This window comes from Lactuca serriola, chromosome 9 (genome assembly GCF_051521515.1).
Source record: "Lactuca serriola cultivar US96UC23 chromosome 9, Lser_US96UC23_V15, whole genome shotgun sequence".
Taxonomy (NCBI): Eukaryota; Viridiplantae; Streptophyta; class Magnoliopsida; order Asterales; family Asteraceae; genus Lactuca; species Lactuca serriola.
In genome coordinates, this window is record NC_136416.1 from 125,423,883 (window position 1) to 125,446,790 (window position 22,908).

Sequence of the window (22,908 nt, forward strand, 5' to 3'; positions counted from 1 at the left end):
GGCCTTCGACATGATTAGGTGCCCTCCTGGGCCAACAGTTTATCCGGTCCGCCCTGGGTATGTTGACCTACAGCACAAAGTAGGACTCGCCTCAACCCAAACCCCAATCAAACAACCATGTGCACATATAAAAGATAATCACATAACAGTGCATAGACAAACAAACCGATCTAGCAGATCATATAGCATAGAAACATCCTAACCTGGATACCGACCTAACCAATCATTAACATAACATCACCCTATATACTAGGATACCGACCTAAACCAGGTTACTAACATAATGCCATTCTAACTACCAGGATGCAGATCTAGCAGATCCATAAACATATCAAACAAAACCAGTATAAAATCCAAGAAAGGGCCGGCCTTGGTGCCTTAGACCCTGTTAAAGACCGAGACTTTATGATGATAAGAGAAAGGATGAGCCTAGATCTGAACTTGAAACTTCAGATCTTGGTTCATCACTCGAAATGCAACACCAATTGCCCAAGATGGTCCCAAAACTCAAATATAAAAGGGATCTAGCTAGAAGAAGCTCAAGGTGGTGACTTAATACCTCTAAATGATGATAAACTAAGGTAGACTTCAGATCCCCAACTGTTCCTTGCTCAAAGCTTCTTGATCTTCAATCCTTTCCTCACCAACATCCACCTTTCAAGCTTAAACATACAAGTATGGAGAGAAAATGGAGATTTAGGGTTTCTAGACTCATAGGGGCTGCAAGGGAAAACTAATGGGGGTCAAAGGATCCTTTAAATAGGCTGCAAGACCCCGGAATTTAGGGTTTCATCTGCCAGCTCCTACTCGTTGAGTCCCTTCTTGGATTCGGCGAGTAGGTCACTTAAACATGCGGACCAACCCGCTGCTACTCGGCGAGTCAGGCAACTGACTCGTCGAGTAGACCTTGAAATCATGAGAAATTATAACCACAAATTGATACACGGGAATCGGAGCATTACACATGGAACAACGCTTTGAAGGCGTTAAAACTATTGATAACAATTGTCACTCATAGGCGTGTATGCCCGACTGTAGCTAGCAGCCCGAGTGTGGGGTTATCAATCCCAATATTGATCTATACACATTTGTTTCAATCCCCGACTGGATATTCTGGTTATAATGTCAGGACTTTAACTATATTGTTTAAAAAAATAAACAACCTGAATCTATTGTCTCATAAAAAGCATATAGATGTTACATGTATAACAGTAATGAAAACCCAATCTTTCTGAAATAAATGATTGATAGTATGTTCCTTGTTTAGTATACTTGGAATGTATTTTGAAGTTGTATACCCTTTTTTAGTTTTGAATCAAACCCTTGTTCTTGTAAAATAGTGTACTCTAGTATACTTTACTCATGAATTAGTGTTCTTGAATCATAAATTATACCTATTATAATATATATATATATATATATATATATATATATATATATATATATATATATATATATATATTCTGTATTGATACAAACTGTTCAGGATTGCAACCCCTTGCTCGACATGTTACAAAGGGTATTGAAACTGAATGAAATAACCTTTATATTTATATACATATACAATTATATATAACTAAAATTTAAAAGACATTCGGACAAATAACCGATACCCTAAGTCCACATCCAAACAAGGAAAAGGAAATGAAGCGAGTTATCTGTCTTAAGCCCTTTAAATCTTATATATATATATATATATATATATATATATATATATATATATATATAATTTCTGGGGAAAAATATAAGTTTATCAAATATTTTAAAGAGTTTAACCTTTTGAAATACTTTTGGTGACTTGATGTCATTTTAACACAATTTGAAAGCCATTTGATTTGAAGATAACTGAAATCCATTTTGTGAGATATTTTGAAACCATTTGTTGGTAACATAAAATCCTTGTGTTAGACTTGTATTCCACCCCCCACTTAAAACTGTAAAAACTATGAAAATACGGGAGTATGAACTGACCTTTTATAGGCTGATTCGATTAATGACTTGATATAGGACGTTTATTTTGCACAAGTGAAATCCCGTAGCAAAACAAGTCCTATATAGCAATTTGTATACTATATATGCAACCAATTAGAGAATATAATCATAGGAATGATTGGAAATCGGACTAATTTGTAAGTATAACTTACAAATTGGAGTGTTAAAAGCTAAAATGGAGGCTGAAATGGGTTCATGCCCAGGAGGGTTCATGCCCCATGAGATGTTCATGGCCCAAGAGGTGTTCATGGCCCTGAGTTCTTGATGAATGAAGAACACCTAAAGATCCTAAGCAAGTTTCTAAGAAAATTCAAAGGTTTTTAGATGGGTGTTCTTCGTGTTCTTCGCAAAAACTAGTGAAATTAACGGATTTCAGCCTAGTATATGAAGATTGAAGGATTTTCTTGAAGTGATAACAAGATCAAGAAATGATATCTGTTAGATTTTTTGAAGAACTAGTGATTATCACTTGAATATGATGAGAAAGGATGAATTTAGCATGTTCTTGAGGGGAGAGGAGGTTTTCGGCCCTTGCTACTTGAGAGAGAATGAGAGTGTTTTTGGTTGGAGTGTGTGGAATGAGAGAAAAATCAGTCACATTAGTATATATACCTAGGAGTCTTCGGTCGTAAACACATCCCGAGGAGATAAGATCTTCGGGTTCACGGCCAAAGGCAGTTTGCGAGGGTTCAAGGTCCGAAGGGTTCACTGCCTTGAAACTCATTTACAGCCCGAAGGTTGATCACGGCCTCGTTCACGGCTGCGAGGTTGCTTATTGTTCACGGCTGCGAGATTGCGATCCAAAGGGAAAGAAAGAAGAAGAAAATGATGCAAATGTTCTCAGATCCCACTTATTCCCTTCTTAACACCTAATATTCTTAGGGTTTTAATATGCAAAGGTTATTATTCTAACCTTAATAAAAATCTAAACAATAAAGAGGACTTTATTTGACCCAAGTTTGACTTTACAAGTAGAAAATAATGGGATGTTACATGTTTGAAGATGACAACACATCTGTTGGTGCTATTCCGTTTCTCACATCCTTCAACATGTTACAAAATCGCTCCTCCTCCAAACCAACGTATGATTTCGGTCTTTTCTCCTCCTCCAAGAAATCCGAAGAAGAAGAAAAAGTAGACGCTGATGCCAACAAGCAAGGCAATCACGACAACAAATATCAAGTCAATCTTGTTGATAATTTCAAGCCTTCAGAACCTCAAAATGATTTTAATCACGATGACGATGATAAGAAGCCAAAGAGTTCTACCTCGAACACGAGATCTTTGGATGAAAGCATTGCAGATCCTTTTGCCTTGTTACAACACTGAGACAATTTTGCATCTGTTGTCTCCAAAGTTGACTCCCTTGGCAAGACAATCACACGCCTTGATTCCAAAATTGATCAGAAGGTCACAAATCTTGATTCCAAGCTAGAGATTATTCTCAAATCTCTTTCCATGATCAGCGATCTTGCCCCCTCCAAACTAGATCGAGAAAATCAACTCGACCAACTCATTTCCCTCTAATTCAAGCACACTCTTGAAGAAGTCGAACAAAAGTATAACGATGGCCCCAATCATCACATCTTGACCAACACCACTATGCTAAAGATTCACGATGACATGATTAGTGCTACCTATTGTCACAACTAGAATTTTAGCTAGGAAATTCTATTCTTGTGTAATCATTCAACCATTGTAAAACATATACTCTAAGTAAATATCACTCAGTGCTCATTTAAATTCACCTCTCATGTTCAACAAAAAGTCTAAAAACCCTAGGAATCCTGGTTTGAGTCCATATTGGACTAGGATTTCCTTATTGGGCCTAATGGAGCAATAAGCATTCAATTCATTTATTTTGGGTTTTGAAACCCTATTTGGATTCTAAATGGACCCAATTCACAAATCTATAACACTTTGGACCATTTGGGCCTAGAATGATCCATCCTAATCCTAATGGGCCTTATTGGGCCAAAGCTAATCCAATGAAACCTAATAAGCCATAAATCCATTATTTTATGCCATTTTGGGTCGTGAACTACCCTAAAGGCCCAATGGGCCAAAAAATTCTCTATGGGCCTCATAATTTCGAGCAAGGAATTAGATAAGGCCCAAGTCTCCCTTTAATTGCAATTCTCGGCCTATAACCAAAAAAAGAGAAATGGCTAATTCTCCAAGCCATGCCACCTCATTTTTATTTGATGGAAAACTAAGCATATTACACCTCAAACAACTAAGTCATCTTATGTTTCCATGCAAAATCATTTGGCTCTCTGTTCCCTTTATCTCTTGGCCGAGAACTAAACACACACACACACACAATCTTTCAAATCCTCTCCAAGATCATCCTTCTTCCTCCAAGATCTTGAAATTTTGCTTGAGTTCTAAAGATCTTCATCAAGTATTTCCAATCTTTGGTAAGTTATGTTGGATTTGTGTCTAAGTCCATAACTATAATTCGTAAGACTTGACCCGACTCGGCATGGTCCATTTGGGTTGCATGGCATCAGAATATTTGGATAGACCGTTTGTGAGAAGAGAACATTTGTGACATATTAATATATTATAAGTTCTAATATATTAATATAAAATTATGTTATTTAATTAGTATTGATCAAGAATAATTGTGGACTTAATTTACTGATCAAAAGAGACTAATTAAATACATGGGGATTGATTGTGTAAATCATTCATTCTTATATATGTGGGCTTATGATCCAAGATTCCTTATGTTGGTTTTAAACCATGTGGTGGTCCATGGATACTCCATAGAGGTTAAAACCCATGGAGCATAAGGAATGGGTAAAGTCATGGGTTACATGGTGTAACCCTAATGTGCACACTATATAAGGACCCCTTTAGCTCAAGAAATTGACACAAGTAATATACATATGAGGGCTAGTCAATTTGAGCTTGGAGTGTCTTCTTCTCATGGTTATTCCAAGTGGTCATGATGTTGTGTTAACCATTTGAGGTGTCACACATGGGGCACTAGGCTCTCAAGCTTCATGGAGTCAAGCAACAACAACAAGGTATGTATTCTATCTATTTTTCAATGTTTTGGTATGCTAGTTAGCATAATACCTTGGGTATTCATATTTGTATGTATAATAGAGAAAACATAGATCCAAGGTATTTAGGGTTGCATGTACACTTAAGAGTGTTATAATGCTCTAAACCCAAAAGTGGTATCAGAGACATGGGTTGTTTTCTGTTATATTGATGCAAATGTTTTATTTTCAAAGTTGAAAAAAAGGAAAAAAAAACATGACGTTTGTCAAATTTTAAGATAATTACTTGTTTTAGTGAACAACTAATTATTTGTAAAATTTGAATCATTTGCTATATGAGTTGAATTAGGTCAACTTTAGTATAAGATAAAATGATATTATTATTTTATTAGTTTTAAAAGTTTGATCTAAAGAGTTTTTTGAAACTTCCATAAGTTATGGATATGAAAAGGTTTTAAAAAAAATTGATTCAAAATTTTTTATGGAGTTACAAAACTTGGTCTTAATGTTTTAAAGAATTCCATAACTTGTTCTTAAGTTATGGAACATGAAAAGTTTCATCATAAAAAAAACATTAAACTCCATAAGTTATGGAATCCAAAAGTTATTTTTTTTTGTGTTTCCTAGATTTATGAGTTAGTTTAGATTAATGGAAAAAAAATTTGTGTTTTAGTTGTTTCCAGTCCTAATTAATCTAGTGGTACTTCATAAAATGTATTTTTGTAACTTATCCTCAAGTTACATCAAATGTCACATTTATGAATCTTAAAACTCATAAAAGTGTCATAGGTTACATAAAAAAATGAAGAGTCTTTTTCATAAAATAGTATTATGACTCCATAACTTGTCCTCAAGTTATGGATGTTTAAGAGTCACTTGTTTAAAAGTGTTATTAAAGAATAAGAGGTTACATAAAAAATGAAGAGTCTTCATTTTAATGAACCATTAAACTCATAAGTTATGAAATGAAAAAATTTTAATAGTTTCAAAAACTTGCCCTCAAATTTTGGAATTTGTAAAGTTTTCCCATGAATACTTTAATTCCAAGTTAAGCCCTTAGAATTTTGAAAGTTAAAATTCAACCCTTATACTTTATAATATTATAAGTTAATAATATTTATATATATGTATAAGAGCAAGTCGTCTTACCATTAGTAGGCCTCATTCACGAAGCCGGTCTATAAGGGGGGTATAAGGTTACTGCCTATAAAATGGCAGTTTAATGGGTGTCCACTCTCACCCACCGCTTCTTTGACCGGTGGAGGGTCCTTAGCCGAATGGGTAGGACAAGGACTATAATTCTCCCTTCATTAAAAGTATTAATGACAAATACTAAGTAACTAAACATTTATAAATTCCCAATCTTAGTTACTTAGGACAATGTGAATTTGGTGCTAACCCATGAAATTACACTTGCACTTTCTTAAGTCAGTTAGTGGAGCGTGTGTGGTTAACCGGCACACTAGCTTGATTTAACAAGGTAGGAAAAGGGTAACTTAATGTTTATCATAGCATTGGTGGAGCGTGTGTGGTTAACCGACACATCAATTGAGTGGTAAATATTAAGGGTACCAAGTATATTTGCATGGTTATTCACACCTTGTTCTGCGATCCTCAGCATCCCAGTCACAAAACCTGAAGGGCACACTCGAGATTGAAACATGCCATTGAAAAGTTCAATGAATCTCAAAAGAACCTAGGAGTTTCAAAACCAATTAAAACCTAATAATACATTTCGTTTATCTTGGTGGAAATTGGTGAATCTTTATTCACCTACCTTCAAATATTTTATATCTTGGATTACGACATCCCTCTTCCAAGTTATAAAATAGTTTGTAGGGTCCTAGCCTTAATATTTCATATTGGGTTTTATATTAAGGACTTTAGATCAACTATCTTGAATATCTCCCAAAAGATGTCTAGTTCAGACATCTATGATCCTCCCAAATCTCTTGGAACTTCACTTCCTCCACCTCCTCCAATTATTCTCCCGATCCCACAAGTTCAAGGTCACTCTAGCGCTATTGGCAAGCAAAGTCTATGTGTGATTGTATCTTGGAGATAAAGTCACATATTGACAAGCCGGGAGAGTTGGGTGTCAAAGTCTTGAGAAAGTTGGATGTCCAATGACTTTCTAAGTCACATAGTGAGTTCCTTTGTGACTCCTATTAAATAGACTACGACAAGACCCTTAATGATCTTATCTATTTGCTAAGATCAACTTCCCAAAACTTTATGGACATTGACAATGATGACACTGGAAATCCAGAAAAAGCATTCTCTTCCCAATGGAAAGGGATAGGCCATAGTCAATTCAGGTGACCAAATGGTAAAGAGAAAGGCTAAATCTGATATAGTCCCATGTACCATTACCAAAGGATCCAATGGTTATATTTCCAAAGTAAGTGACATTGATTGCGAAGCAGCCTATTTACCTAAGGATGTTAAAGTCAATAAGTTTGACTCTACTTCAGGTAAAGTCCACTATCTGACTCTGTTAAGTTTCTATTATGAGATTCTTGTTACATGATGTGTCTGGGTCACATGTTGATGTTTTAAGAATCAAAGAAAAGTGAAGAAACTTAAAAGAAGAGTATGTTGAATCTGATTGCGAAGGTGCATTTGTATCGCTTGGTTGAAGATCGGATTCTTGAGCTACTCCTTAGGAGTTATGATAGATTGCTATGAAACATGTAATATCATAGTTTTCATTTTATGTTGCATTGTAAGGAAATGTTTTTCCGCATTTTAAAATAAATAAAAGTATATTTTACTTTATTTTTATCTCCTTACAATGGCATTCATGAAAACTTGATGTTTGTATGCTTATAGAAATATTGTAAATATGAATTTGATTCTTTCATTTGTGGTAGTGTCAAAATTTACCAAATAAGGAAAGATTCTCATCACCCAAGTTTCAATTGGACCGAAACTTGGAATCATACAAGGTGTTTAGTGTGATGTATGAGAATTTTCAACTTTGGAAAATTAAGACTAGTTCCGTGTTCACATGTATATGTGACTCAAGAGAAGGACTAAGGGATCAAGTACACATTCTTGTGCACTAGCCAAAGTTCACCACAAAAAAATGGATAAGACTATTCGTTAGGATTTACTAAGGTTTAGTAAATATGATTATACTTACAAGCTTAAGTATAATTCCGAAACATTGGAAAAGTTTCAATGTATGACAGAACGAATAAGAAGAATCAAATTAGGCAGAAGGATAAACATTTGTCAAATCTGAAAAGATGGGAGGGTACTTTAGTATCATGTTTTAAGACCATCTTAATGATTTTGAGACCTTATCAGAATTTATCCTCTAAGTGCATTCTGATAGTTAAGAAGAGGAGTTATGAATTGTTGAAGTGGTTAAATCAAGAAGATGATTCATACTTCGTTAAAAAAAACAATTCTTAGAGTTATACTCTAAGATTGTAACTTGAGTGACATGTCTTAAAGAAGGTTTAAAACACTTGTCAAATGTAAGAGTAAAAGTTTTCTACTCTTGTACATTTGAAATTGGTAAGTTGTGATGTTTTGGATAAAGCAAAGACCAACTAAGGCCAATTGTGTTAAGTGTTTGTCTTGATTAGAATCCACACTATCTCTTGAATATTTGGCAAGAAAGTATTATAGGTCAAGGAGACAGTGGGAGTCTAAAAGGATCTTGAAAGGGTTTCAAGAAGTAATCCAAAAGAAAAGCCTGTATTTCAAGGAGACAGTGGCAGGCCCTTGTGTTGCCAGGTGGCAAGAAGTTTAGATTGCACAAGTTCAATCCATATGAGTTTGGATTTGTCACTAACCTAGTCTTGTGATTATGGTTTTGACAAATTCACGTGGATAAGAACCCATATACCATCAAATCTAAGGGTCATAAGGTTTCTCTCCGATTCATGAAAATGATGGTGAGGAAACACTTCCACCAAGTAGATTTTAAGTAGATAGCAATCTTTGCATTCTAAAAGTCGTTAGTGGAGCCTGTGTGGTTAACCGACACAATAGCATGGACTTATGAAGCAAAGGTCTAAACAATTGAGACTATGATTACGGCATCCCTTTTCATAGTTCTAAAATTGTTTAGACACGCCTGTGAGCTATCTAAGGGGAGGTGTATGATTTTGATAAAGTCTTATCAAAGCAATCTAGTATCAGAAATCTGAACTTTGGAAAGAAAGTCAATAATGTATTGATTTCTAGAAGTCTAGTAATTTCTGGATATATGTCAAGGCTAGTGGGAGCATAAATGTTATGCTAATAATTATCATGTTTGTGGGAGCGTGACAATTATGATAAGTATATCAAGACCGCAATGTTAATTATAGAAAACAAAAATTTCAATTCTTGAGGTTGTAGGGGTTGAAAAAGTTGTTTTGCTATAATTACGGGAGATGAAATTATACTTCATTTCGATTCTAAAAGGCTTAGATTGAGATTTTAATCATCTTTAGTCAAGAATATATATATATATATATATATATATATATATATATATATATATATGAATTTTATGTTGGTTTGGTTCAACTTAAGAAAATTCATAAATATTGCGTTCTCAAAATTCGATTATGATTACGGCATCCCTCTTAATAGTCAAACTTTTGAGAACATGGCAAATAAAAAATATTGTAGCAAAAGAGTGATCTAGAATCAAGTCTTTATGTGAAACATCATGAATCATGTCCCATTTGCTTTGGGTACAGGATCGATTGCATGTGCTATAATATTTATCCTTTCTAAATTCTTCCAAATGCTCAGGCCATTAAGAAGGGAAAAGTCTAGAACTGGATATGACTAATATGATTAAGCAATTGTCGAGAACAATCTAAGGTTTACCAAAGATTGGTTGCTCAGGGACAGTTAGAAGTATAGTGTTAATTTTGGAAGGTCCACGTTGACATATTCTTGTAAAGCCCGAAAAACGGATCTACCAATGATCAAAGACAAACAATAGAAACAAAAGATGAAACAATAAGCAAATAACAAACGAACCAAGCTTGCATACGCCTTAAAGAAATAAAACGTCAGATACAACTTGGAGAAAACACGAAGGCATCAACAACCTTTAAAATCTGACACAACGCCCTATTTATAGACCTGACTTACAACCGCATGGAGTTTACGGCCGTAAGGAGTTTACGGCGGTAAACACATAACAACCGTAAACTTAGAAAAAATCGGTTCTTCCTACACAATCACTACCACTGACTAGTATGCCTAGACCAAACCATTATACATGGTCTTTCAATCTCCCCCTTGGTTTGGACTAGCTCGAATCTATTCCTTTGTTGACAATCATCACGTCCATCTGGCCCATCACTCCATTCCACATTCTCTTGCTTAGAATCTCCGTGACCATTGTTGTGTACACCTTGGCTCCTTCCTCGTATATGTCTTCAACAACTTTAATTTGAAAGTTGCTAAGATAATGAATATCCCACTTCTTGAATTGCAGCAAGTCTCTACGATCATACAAATGGATACACCCATTTTTAAGTTTTATGACCGCTCCAGAAGTATTTTCATCATAGACCCAGCATTCTAAAGAACTAAGAGATCCATCTTGATAGCCATGAGGAATTGGAAATTGCTTGACCTGCTTCATAGGAGGCCACATAACCACCTGTAATGGCTTATCGGTAGATACTTCAAAGACATATGGATGTTCAAAGATAACTGACTCTGCCGTCGGCATCGATGGAAAACCTTTCTTAACTTGATCATCCAGAAAGTGCTTAAAATGTGTAACCTGAGGATTATTCAAGAGATTTATAAACGGAGCTTGTGACAACTCCGTTAGATCAATTCTTGTTAAAGACCTAAAAGCATAGACATCCTTATACAATTCTGAATTACCACTCTTACGAATGATAATCCACAGTCTGAGAGGGTCATGAAATCCCCATGCAACCACTCCGGATCTATCTCCAAATGTGTCTCGGAATCTAACAACTTCAAGATCAGTGACAGTTATTAAGGGTTCATCCCGAGATGCATTCCGAGTAGTATTCCGTTTAAACAATAATTGTCCTCTCTGAACATCGTCTTCTTGACCTCGTCGGATAATCTCTTGAATATACGGAGCCACTGGAGGATCAACTATAACACGTTCAGTGGTACCAGAAGACTGACCGACCGGCAAGTCTACTGGAAAAGCCTCCACGTGAAGATTAATTCTCTGTTCTTCAACAGTCGTATGATATCTATCACCAAGATCAACCTCCAGTTTCTTCTTCAACTCAAAATAGCTCGAAGTCAGTAGATTAAAATGATCTTGTAAATCGGAGATCTGGTTGCTTTTCAGCTTCTTATCCTTCTTGAGTTCAGCCAGTTGTCCGCCAAGACTAGACTTATCTGATTGTAGCTTGGATACTTGGATACGAAGATCGACATTCTCGGCACGAAGCTCTGCCACCTGAATATCGAGTTCAATGTTTTTCTGGCTAAGAACCGAAATTTCTTTCTGCACACCAGCAAGAGTAAGATTATCACCCCTAGCACCCCCTTCATCAATAGAGACACCCTTTCCTCGAGGACCAGGTGACAAAAGTTGTTCTTCTGCCATGTGTAGCACCAACCTTTCGGAAGCAACATCTCGACGGTATCTAGGAACTGAGAAACCAGGCGGTGCAGAGGAACCACCAACATCAAATGTTGAACTCGGACTAGTAGGAAACATCTTTGTAGTAGTGAGCCTTGTAGTAGTAGCAGTGAAAGGTGGGGTAGGAAGACCACTAACCAAACTTGTGATCAGTTCAGATTGTCTTGCATCAAGTCTTCTTCTTTTAGATTGTTGTTGATCATCTTCTGGAGAAAACACACTCACAAATGGTTTGGGAGTAGGAGAAACGGACACAGGAGGGGAACATCCCATAACCATCTCCATAGGAATAGAAGTCGACACCATTTGCTTTGAAGTAGGAGTTCGTGTATCAAACTTCTCACTCGATTTCCTTGTCTCAGTTGTGTGAAAACCAACATCATCGACATTATGGAAAATTGTGTAAAGTTTTTCATGAGACATAACATTAGCACTGCTTGCCAAAGAAGCTGCAATATCATCGCGATCAAAACCAGTTAAATCAAGATCATCAAAAAAATCATTTCTCTCTTCACCAATACTCATCTCTCCACCAACTTGATCATCACTCAACTCTTTTTCATGTTCTGAGACAGTTTGAACTTTGGGAGTTGGTGAGTCTTCTTTCTCGGTTTCTTCATCTTCGGACACATCTATAACAATGTTGGTTGGCGTTGACTTTTCAGCAGATGTCTGCTCCGAGGAAGTTTGCTCAGACGACTCATATGACTCTAGTGTTTCATCTAGTTCAGTAAATTTCCCAAACTTTTCAAGAGGATATAGTCCTCGAAATATGAGTTTGCCTTTCCGATTTTGTTTGATGAGTCCCACCGTGTGGGGACCCAAGGACTTCATATCCAATGTTTCTCCCGTCTTCCTCATGTTTGGAAACTGAATGTTAATGAACACTTGTACAAAACGAGGATACAACAGAAAAGTATCCCACGTAGAAGCTCTGATGTTGATAACAAATTCCTCAAGGATGAACTTTGAGAAATTAAAGCAAAACCCAGCAGCAAGAGATACGAGAGCACCAGTTGTGCGCTGAGAGATCTCATCTGCCCCAGACCTCCTTCCCGAGATGCAGCTTACAAAAACATGACACATAAACCTCCAGTATGGGTGTAGCAATTTTTCAGCGTCGGCGGAAAGGTTACCTCGTAACTCATTCTTCGTAGAACCCTTTGAACATCTTCGATTCCAATCTCTGTCGGGAAATTGGGTTGATCATCAATTAGCAGCGCTTCACGAATAAAGCCTTCATTAATGACAATCTCTCGACCCTATACTTTCGCCTTCACCGTAAAATTGCCATCATCATCCATGTGTGTCTCTGCAGTCGCCCAAAACTTGTGTATTAAGCTTTGATAAACCACCAGATTGATAGTGATTGCGGATGCTAAGCAACATTCACGCAAACGATGAATCATCGAACGCATATCCGAATGAATAGTCGGAGGGTCCGCGAGTACAATTGCTAAGTTGTGCATATCTGCAAATTTTAAGTTCGCCATTGCCTGCACTCAAACACAACTGTAAGAAACCTCAAAATAAAATTTTATTTTGACCCAAAAAAATATTCTAATTAAAACTATGACCAAAATAAAATTTCATTATAAAATTAAGTGACGATTGAGTTTACTGTTGAGTTTACTGCCAAGATCGAAAAATTAGTTCTTGGGCCGTAAACTCAAAGTTTACGGTCTAAGAACCCTTTTGAAAAGTTATCACACAATATTTCCTTATTTAATACATCCAAAGTTCAAGCAGCAAGCTCATTGTTCTAGGGCCGTAAACTAGGAGTTTACGGCCGAAGAACAGTCAATCGAAAAATCGCCAAAAATCGATCCTGCCTATCGAATTGATGCACAATACTTGAAGATATGTAAATGTAAACATCCGTAGCATCAATATAAATTAGAAACAAGTCCAAATCTCAAACACTTGGAGTTTACGGCCGGAGCTTACTGCCGTAAGCTCCGTCGGATCTATTTTTGCGATTTCTGACATAATGGCACGGTGAAACACGAAACAAAATACATATTTGTGATCTAGAAGTGATTACCTTTGTGATGGTGTAAGCGGTTTTCCGAAAATCAAAGAAAAAATTTTGAGCTTTTGAGAGGGTTTAAGAGGGGTTTGCGGCCGAAATCTCGTGAACGAGGAGATTCCGGCAATGAACTCCTTTTTACCCCTTTTCATCCTCACTTACCCTCTTACCTGATAACTACCCAGTATTTCCAACTTCCAACAATTAAAATTAAAATTAAAAAAAATTTTGAGGATTAATTTAATTTCAGAAAAATAAAATAAAATAAAATAAAATAAAATAAAACCTAATCAAAATACAATTTAAATAAAAGACGAAATAAGAATAAAATTGAACTAGTAAAATTAATAAAATTAAAATTAAAAATTAAAATTAAAAAAATAACATTTTAAATATAAAAAATTAAAAATAAAAATAAAATTAAAAATAAAATTGGTAAAAATATTTTGACTGAAAATCATTTTTACACAACAAAATTTAACCACTTTAACTTTTGTGATGGATCAAAGTTTTTGGACGGCCTTATTCCACTTGTCGGTACCCTTATCTTCATATTTTCGTCTGACCGATTGCTAGTATTGTGGTCCACTTAAACACAAAAGATTTGTGACGTTTTTTTGACATTTTACCAATGACATGATTCAGGCATATATCTAATTGTAAATTTCTGTAATTATGATACCTCCTAAATCTTAAATAAATTCACCTTATGACCATTTAACTGACTACAACCAGGGATATTGTTGTCCACCTAAATCGAGCAGCGAGATCTACAAACAATCTGTATGAGTTCAATTTTAAGTGTACTGGAACGTGTTTCCCGCTTCCTGATATGCCCCAGCCATCAAGAACTTCCAGAGTACTCCTTACACCGGGTGAGCAGACAACCATTCAGAGAATGAAGAGATTCAGAATTCCATTGCTAACTACTTCAGAGGGGTTGAGAAGAAGAAGGTTGCATATGCTGTGTACCAGGTCGGATTAGAAGTCGCGCAAAGGAGACATCATATGGCTAACAGATAAGAAGTATTTCACACACACACACACACACACACATATATATATATATATATGTGTGTGTGTGTATATATATATATATATATATATATATATATATATATATATAGCCTGCAAAGAAATTGAGTTGCATATGTTGTGTACTAGGTCGGATTAGAAGTCGCGCAAAGGAGACAACATATGGCTAACAGACGGAAAGAAAGAAAATGATATTCTACAGACCTAATTTATCGGAATTTACCAGTCGCCCCATCTAACCGGAATTAAGGACAGAATCCGCACATCGAGGAAAAGTTAAGCCACGGTTCCATGTACGGGTTCAATTATTGTGACGAGTAGATTCTCATGTATATCTCCCTGCTCAACCTATCTGAGCGTCGTGACATCAGGTTAAACTGATCTAACTAGGTCAAAGTTCGTCAAGTCCTTTAAATTCATTAGGTTCAACTTTCCTAGTCAAGTCCATTTAAAATCTTTCGTGCCTACCAGCACATCGAGTACAGAGCGTAGACGATTCAACTTAGGTATGTTATGCCGATTCAGGTTGCCCTTTATCACTTGTTAATTTCATTTCCCATCACAGTACTTACAACCGAAGTTGTCAACAATAAATTTTAAAATGCTGAACAGAAATGACACTATTTTTGGATTTTTTTTATAATTTTTGTTTTTTTGTTGTTTTTGGATTTTTATTTCTCCCCCTAAATTTGTGGATGGGTGAGAATACGAAACAAAATAATGCGCAAATTTTAAACTATCCTAAAACAAAAAAATTAAAATGTAAACTAGTAAAGCCAAAAGTAAATTGAGAAAAGAAAAAAAAACAAAAAAAACTTAATCCTCAAAACGTATCATTTTTAGAAATCCAACAAGCACATCGAAACGAGCTTTGTTAAATGGCTTTGTGAACAAGTCCGCCACATTGTTATCAGTGTGGACTTGTTCGATTCGAATTAAAGATCGTTCATAACAGTCTCTGATAAAGTGAATTTTAATGTCGATGTGCTTGGTTTTAGAGTGTTGGACTGGGTTTTTAGCTATTTGAATTGCCGATTCATTATCACAATAGATAGGGGTTTCGAAGTAATTCAAACCGTAGTCCAACAGCTGATGTTGGATCCAGATAACTTGAGAGCAGCAAGCTGATGCAGCAACGTATTCCGCCTCTGCTGTTGAGGTTGAGACAATGTGCTGTTTCTTGCATTGCCATGAAACTAATCTGTCACCTAGGTATTGACATCCTCCTAAAGTTGATTTCATGTCAAGCTCACAACCTCCATAATTACTGTCAGTAAAAGCATAAAGATTAAATTCAGAATTCTTCAGATACCAAAGACCCAATTTAGGGCTTCCTTTGATATACCGAAAAATTCTTTTAACGGCAATAAGATGAGAAAGTTTAGGATCTGGAGTTTGATCTACGGATCTGGAGTTTGCAAACATAATGTCAGGTCGACTTGCAGTAAGATACATCAGCGAACCAATCATCGATCGATAGAGAGTTTGATCTATGGACTCGCCTTCAGGATCTGGATACAGGAGAGGTCGTTCAGCCATCGGTGTAAAAGCAGATTTAGCATCGTGAAGCGCAAACTTCTCAAGAATATCCTCCACATACTTGGCTTGATGTAGCAGGATTCCAGTTGAATTCTGTTTAACCTGAAGCCCCAAAAACTGTTGGATTAGTGTCTAAGTTAGTAACCATATTTGGTATATACTTGACCCGAGTGTGCATGGTCCTTTTGGGTTGCCTTCACCAAAGCAACTTGACAAGGTAATTTGATATGAGAGAGGAGATATTATGATTTATTTATATATTATAAGAATAATATATTAAAGGAGAAATCATATTTATTTAATTAGTATTAGTCATAAATTAATTAGGAATTAATTTGGTGACTAGAAGAGATTAATTAAATAAAGGGGTATAAACTGTCAAATGTGTGATAGTTGAGTTTTGGGCTAGGAAACCTAATGGACTAAGGGGGGGACGAAATTATGATGAAGGATCATCATATTTTCGTCTAAGGCCTCATTCCATAAGGTTCCTTGGGCTGCTTGGTGGCTAAGCTGTCCATTAGGGTTTAGACTAAAACCCTATCACCCTATAGTATAAATACATGCCCTATGCTTCAATTTCAGGCCACTTGATTCAAAAGAAACCCTAGGGCCGAAATTAGCATCATTCCCTTCTCTCTCTTAGTTGCCTTCTTGCTTCAAGGTGTTTGTAAGCCATTAGAGGCACTACAATTGTGGTGCTTGCTTTCAAGAGTTCAAGAGAGTTCAAGAGATCAAGGAAACTAGTTGTTATTGCTATATAACAACAAAGGTATGTCTACTACACTTCTATGCAATTTTCGAAAATCATAGAAGCATGCTAGGGTTTATTTTGTGTTCATAAAGTTGTATGTCTTATAGTGAAAACATAGATCCAACTAGGGTTGCATGCACACATAGGATTGTTTGTATTAAACCTAACAGTGGTATCAGAGACATTGGTTTCTTGTTTTCAATTGGATTTGATACGTATTATGAATTTGGCAAATTAGGGTTTATGGAAAGTAAACCCTAAGGCTTGGTGATTTTCGCAAATTAGGGTTGCAAAACCCTAGTTGGCGATTTTTGATAGGGTTCTTAAAACCTTTTTGCCTAGCCTCCAAATTTCGAAATTAGGGTTAAGAAACCCTAGGGATTTCGAAAATCCCTTGCCCCCCAAGATAAGATGCCAAGATTTTAGGGATTTGGATATTGCTATCTTTGTGATTATCAATTTAATTGTTTAAACTAGATAATTGAAGATCTTGTATTATCCTTTCCATATATTTAAAAAAATACGAAAATCTAGGGGATAATATCAGTTTTGATTTTATGATAAACCTTAAAGATTTAATAATTCAAATTAATTGTTTTATTTTGATAATTATTAAATCAAAGTTTTTGGTGTTTAAAATTTTAAATTAAATAGCCTTAATTTTCGAAAATTTTAAATACACATTAAGATACTAGTATTTTGAAATGCTTTAAAATACACGCTTATACAATTATGATATTATAAGATTAATAATTATATATGTATAAGAATAAGCTAGTCTTATCGCTAGTAGGCTTTATTCACGAAGCCAGTCTATAAGGTGGGTATAAGGTTGCTGCCTATAAAATGGCGCTTAATGGATGTACACTCACATCTACCGCTTGCTTGACTAGTGGAGGGTCGTTAGCCAAACGGATAGGATAGGGCACTTAATTCCTCATTAAAAGTATAATGGAAATATTAAAGTAACTACATTGTTTTACAAATTCCCACTCTTAGTTACTTTAGGGTAAAATGTGAAAATGATGCTAATCCATGGAATTACACTTCGTACCCTTGTCAAACATTGATGGAGCGCGTGTGGTTAACCGACACATCAATTTGGGGATGACATTGGTAGCGAAGGGTGACTCAATGTTTGTCATAGATTAATGGAGCGTGTGTGGTTCACCGGCACATTGATTAGGTGATAAAGACATTGAGTGCACCACGTTGACTCGCATGGTTATTCACAAATTTGTTTGCGATCCTCGGCATCCCAATCGCAAATTTGAAATGCATATCGAGATTTAAACATGCCATTGAAAAGTTCAATGAATCTCAAAGATCTAGGAGTTTTCAATACATTTAAAACCTAAATTGCTTTTTCGTTTTTCATGGTGAGAATTAGTGAATCGTCATTCGCTTACCTTCAAGTTATTTACTTTTAGAGTACGACATCCCTTTCTAAGTTGTAAATAACGTTGTTGGATCCTAGCCCTAATTTCTCATTTGGGTGTTTAATTAGGGATTCATTTCTAATCAAACTTTGTCCCTTTTTCTTTTCAGATGTTTGCTAACAACAACAACAACAACAATGCTTCTGGGTCATTCTCGTTGATGAACTTGTGTCAGAAAGTGACATTTGATGGTTCAAACTTCAACGAGTGGATGAGGTACATTCGCATGATCACACGATATGAGGACAAAGAATATGTCCTCGATGAAAAGCTTGAGAAGATCATCCCAAATGTTGCTACTCCTGAGGAACTGGCCGCCTTTGAGGCCCACGAGCGTGATGCCACGAAAGTTCACTGCATCATGCTGGCCACCATGAACCTCGAACTCCAAAAGTCCTATGAGGACATGTATCCATATGAAATGCATCAGGATTTGCTGGACAGGTATCACCAGAGCGCGAGGCAAGAGCGCTATGAGATCATTACTAACATGATCACCGCTAAGATGGGGAGTGGAGAATCCCTAACCTCTCATTTGCAGAAAATGTAGAGGTATGTTGATCGTCTTCTCAAACTTAATGTTAAGTTTGATGAGGATTTGGCTATCGACATAATCCTCCACTCCTTGCCCTCCTGCTACAATCAGTTTAGGATGACCTACCATATGAACAAAGAGGAGGTCTCCTTGAGCAAGCTCCAAGGACTCTTGAGGACTGCTGAGAGCAACCTCAAAGACAAATCCGTTGCACCGTCACCTGTTGTGGCCGCTCCTGTGATGGAAATAGGTCAGGGAAAGGGTAAAAAGAGGAAGGCTCCATGTAAGAGCCACCATAAGGGGAAACCCCGTGATGGTCCGTCATCAAGTGGGGCCAAAGCAGGCCCCGTTAAACCCTCTTTCGATCCTAAAGAAGCAGAGTGCTTCTATTGCCACCAAAAGGGCCATTGGAAGCAAAGCTGCCCACAATATCTGCAGGACATAAGAGATGGGAAGATCAAGCCCACATTTGCAGGTATGTATTCTATTAAATCTAATAACTCATCATTTGTTACTTCATGGGTTCTTGATACAGGATGTGGTTACCACATTTGTTCTGATTTGCAGGGCCTAAAAAGAAGTAGGGAGATGGAGCATGGGAAGATGAACCTGATTATGGGAAACAGAAGATCTTCGCCTGTGACCAAAGTCGGTGTTTATTCTTTAGTGTTGAGTAATGGGTTAGGAATAGATTTAGAAAATTGCTGTTATTCGCTAGATATGGCAAGAAACATTATTTCTTTTCACGGGTTGTTTAGACAAGGTTTCAGATATTCTTTTGATAATAATAATGGTTCTATTAATGTTTATTTGAATGGTGTCTTTTATTTCAATGCATTACCTTGTAATGGGATTTATGAATCTGTGATGATTGTTGATAATTTTGGAAATAATGTTTTGAATATTGATTCGTCTACTAGTCTAGACAAAGCATGCTTGTGGCATTGTCGCCTTGGCCATGTCAACAAGAAACGCATAGCCCAACTCCAAAAGGATGGAGTGTTGGAGTCATTCAACCTTAGGGACGATGACACGTGTGAGTCTTGTTTACTTGGGAAGATGACCAAGTCACCCTTTACTGGCACTTGTGAAAGGGGTGAGGGTTTATTGGATCTCATACACACCGATGTGTGTGGGCCCTTTAGATCCACCATAAGGGATGCCTGCCGCTTCTACGTGACTTTTACAGATGATTATAGCAGATATGGATATATCTACTTGATCAAGCAAAAGTCGGAAACCTTTGAAAAGTTTAAAGAGTTTAAGAATGAAGTGGAGAATCAGCTGGGCAGGAAAATCAAGATGCTTCGGTTAGACCGAGGAGAGTACCTAAGTCTTGAGTTTCATGACTATCTAAAAGAATGCGGAATCATTTCGCAATTGACGCCTCCGAGAACACCACAATTGAATGGTGTGGCTGAGAGACGTAATCGGACCTTGTTGGACATGGTTCGTTCTATGATGAGTCGGACTTCGTTACCAATAGCTTTCTGGGGGTATGCCTTAGAGACTGCCGCCCACATACTTAACATAGTTCCCACCAAGAAGGTTTCCAAGACTCCTCACGAGATGTGGACAGGGAAGGCTCCCTCGTTGACACATATCAAGGTTTGGGGTTGCGAGGCTTTCGTAAGACGAGAGACTCACGACAAACTAGAACCTCGTAGTGAGAAGTGTTATTTCATTGGCTATCCACAGAAGTCTTTTGGCTACCTTTTCTGTAGACCGAGTGACAATGTTGTCTTCGTTGCTAGAAGAGGGGTTTTCCGAGAAAGGGAATTAATAAGCCAAGAAGACAGTGGGAGGCAAATTGAACTTGAAGAAATTCAAGACCAAAGCGATGAAGGAACCTCGGACACTGGCACTCAACTTGAGGAGGAAACTCCTGTTGAACCTATTGACGAGTCCCTACCTCTTCGACGTTCCACTAGGGCTAGTGTTCCACCCTAGTTTTATGGTTTTCATATTACTACTGAAGGGGATACATTTATTAGTGATAATACACTAGTAAATTTGGATGAACCTAGCAGCTATAAGGAAGCCATGGCAGGCCCAGAGTCTGCAAAATGGAAAGAGGCTATGGACAGCGAGATTCAGTCCATGTACGACAACCAAGTTTGGAATTTGGTTGATAATGTACCGGGTCGTAAGATAGTCGGGTGCAAGTGGATCTTCAAGAAGAAGACGGACATGGATGGGAAAGTGCATACTTATAAAGCGCGATTGGTTGCGAAGGGCTTTACTCAAACTCCCGGAGTTGACTATGATGAGACCTTCTCACCAGTTGCGAAGATAAAGTCTATTAGGGTGATGCTTTCCATAGCTGCGTTTCATGATTATGAAATATGGCAGATGGACGTGAAAACCGCTTTCCTTAATGGAAAGTTGGCTGAGGATGTCTACATGAATCAGCCAGAGGGTTTTGTCGATGTGAAGCATCCCAATAGAGTATGCAAGCTTGAGAAATCTATTTATGGATTGAAACAAGCATCTCGCAGATGGAATCTTTGTGTTGATGAGAAGGTTAAAGAGTTTGGCTTTCTGCGAAGCGAAGATGAATCTTGTGTGTATGTCAAAGCCAGTGGGAGTATAGTAAGCTTTCTCGTATTGTATGTCGACGACATACTACTCATAGGAAACGATGTCCCAACCTTGCAGGAAGTCAAGTCCTGGCTTGGGAAATGTTTCGCTATGAAGGACCTCGGAGAAGCCGCTTATATTCTGGGAATAAGAATAGTAAGAAACAGGGAAAAGAGACTGATAGGACTCAGTCAGGATACATACTTGGAAAAAGTGCTAAAGCGTTTTAGTATGGAAAATTCCAAGAAAGGGGAGTTGCCAATCCAAAGCAATACCAAGCTGAGTAAGACTCAGAGCCCGAGTACAGAGACAAAGATAGCTGATATGAGCCGAGTACCTTACGCTTCCGCAGTAGGCTCTATCATGTACGCTGTGACTTGTACTCACCCTGATGTGGCCTTCGCTTTGAGCATGGTCAGCAGATATCAAGGGAATCCTGGTAGAGCACATTGGATTGCAGTTAAGAATATTCTTAAGTACCTTCGGAGGACCAAGGAATGGTTTCTAGTCCTCGGTGGGAGTGATGACTTAAGGGTACGAGGGTACAGTGATGCTAGTTTTCAGACGGATCGGGATAACTTCCGATCGCAGTCGGGCTGGGTCTTTACCCTAAATGGAGGAGCAGTGACTTGGAAAAGTTCCAAGCAAGAGACCGTAGCTGATTCAACGTGCGAATCAGAGTATATTGCGGCGAGCAAAGCGTCAAAGGAGGCTATATGGTTGAAGAACTTCATTAGAGACCTTGGAGTTGTGCCATCCATAAAGGAGCCCGTGGAAATTTTCTGTGATAATGAAGGAGCGGTTTCCTTAACCAAGGAACCAAGGGATCATGGCAGATCTCGACATATCGACAGGAAATACCACTTTATTAGACATCGGGTAGAAGAGGGACTCCTCGTTGTGAAGAGGGTATCGTCAGAAGATAACCCAGCAGATCCCCTTACGAAGGGACTGAGTAGGGTCAAGCATTTGCAGCACGCTAGGAGCGTAGGGCTGAAGGACGATATTAGTTTAGATTAGATAGGTAGGAAACTTGTAATAGATAATGTCATATTCAACAAATGATGATTAAATAAAGGTGTGTTATTTATAAGAAAGTTTCTATCTTGTGTTGATTGTTTATCTATTGTGTCGATTTTGCATGTTTTGACTTCCTGAATAATAAGATTATTCGAACACTTCACAATCGCTCATATGTTGGAAGTAGATATGAAGGAAGATTGTCATAAATTTGTTTGTAGATTGTCTGAAAAGTTTTAGACATAGCAAAGGTTTGCTGCAAAGTTTATGAGTGCTTATGAAACTTGTATTGAGCATTGAAATAGACCCACACTTGTTGGTATTACTTCATGAATGTTATCACAAGTGATCGCAAGATGATAATATCATA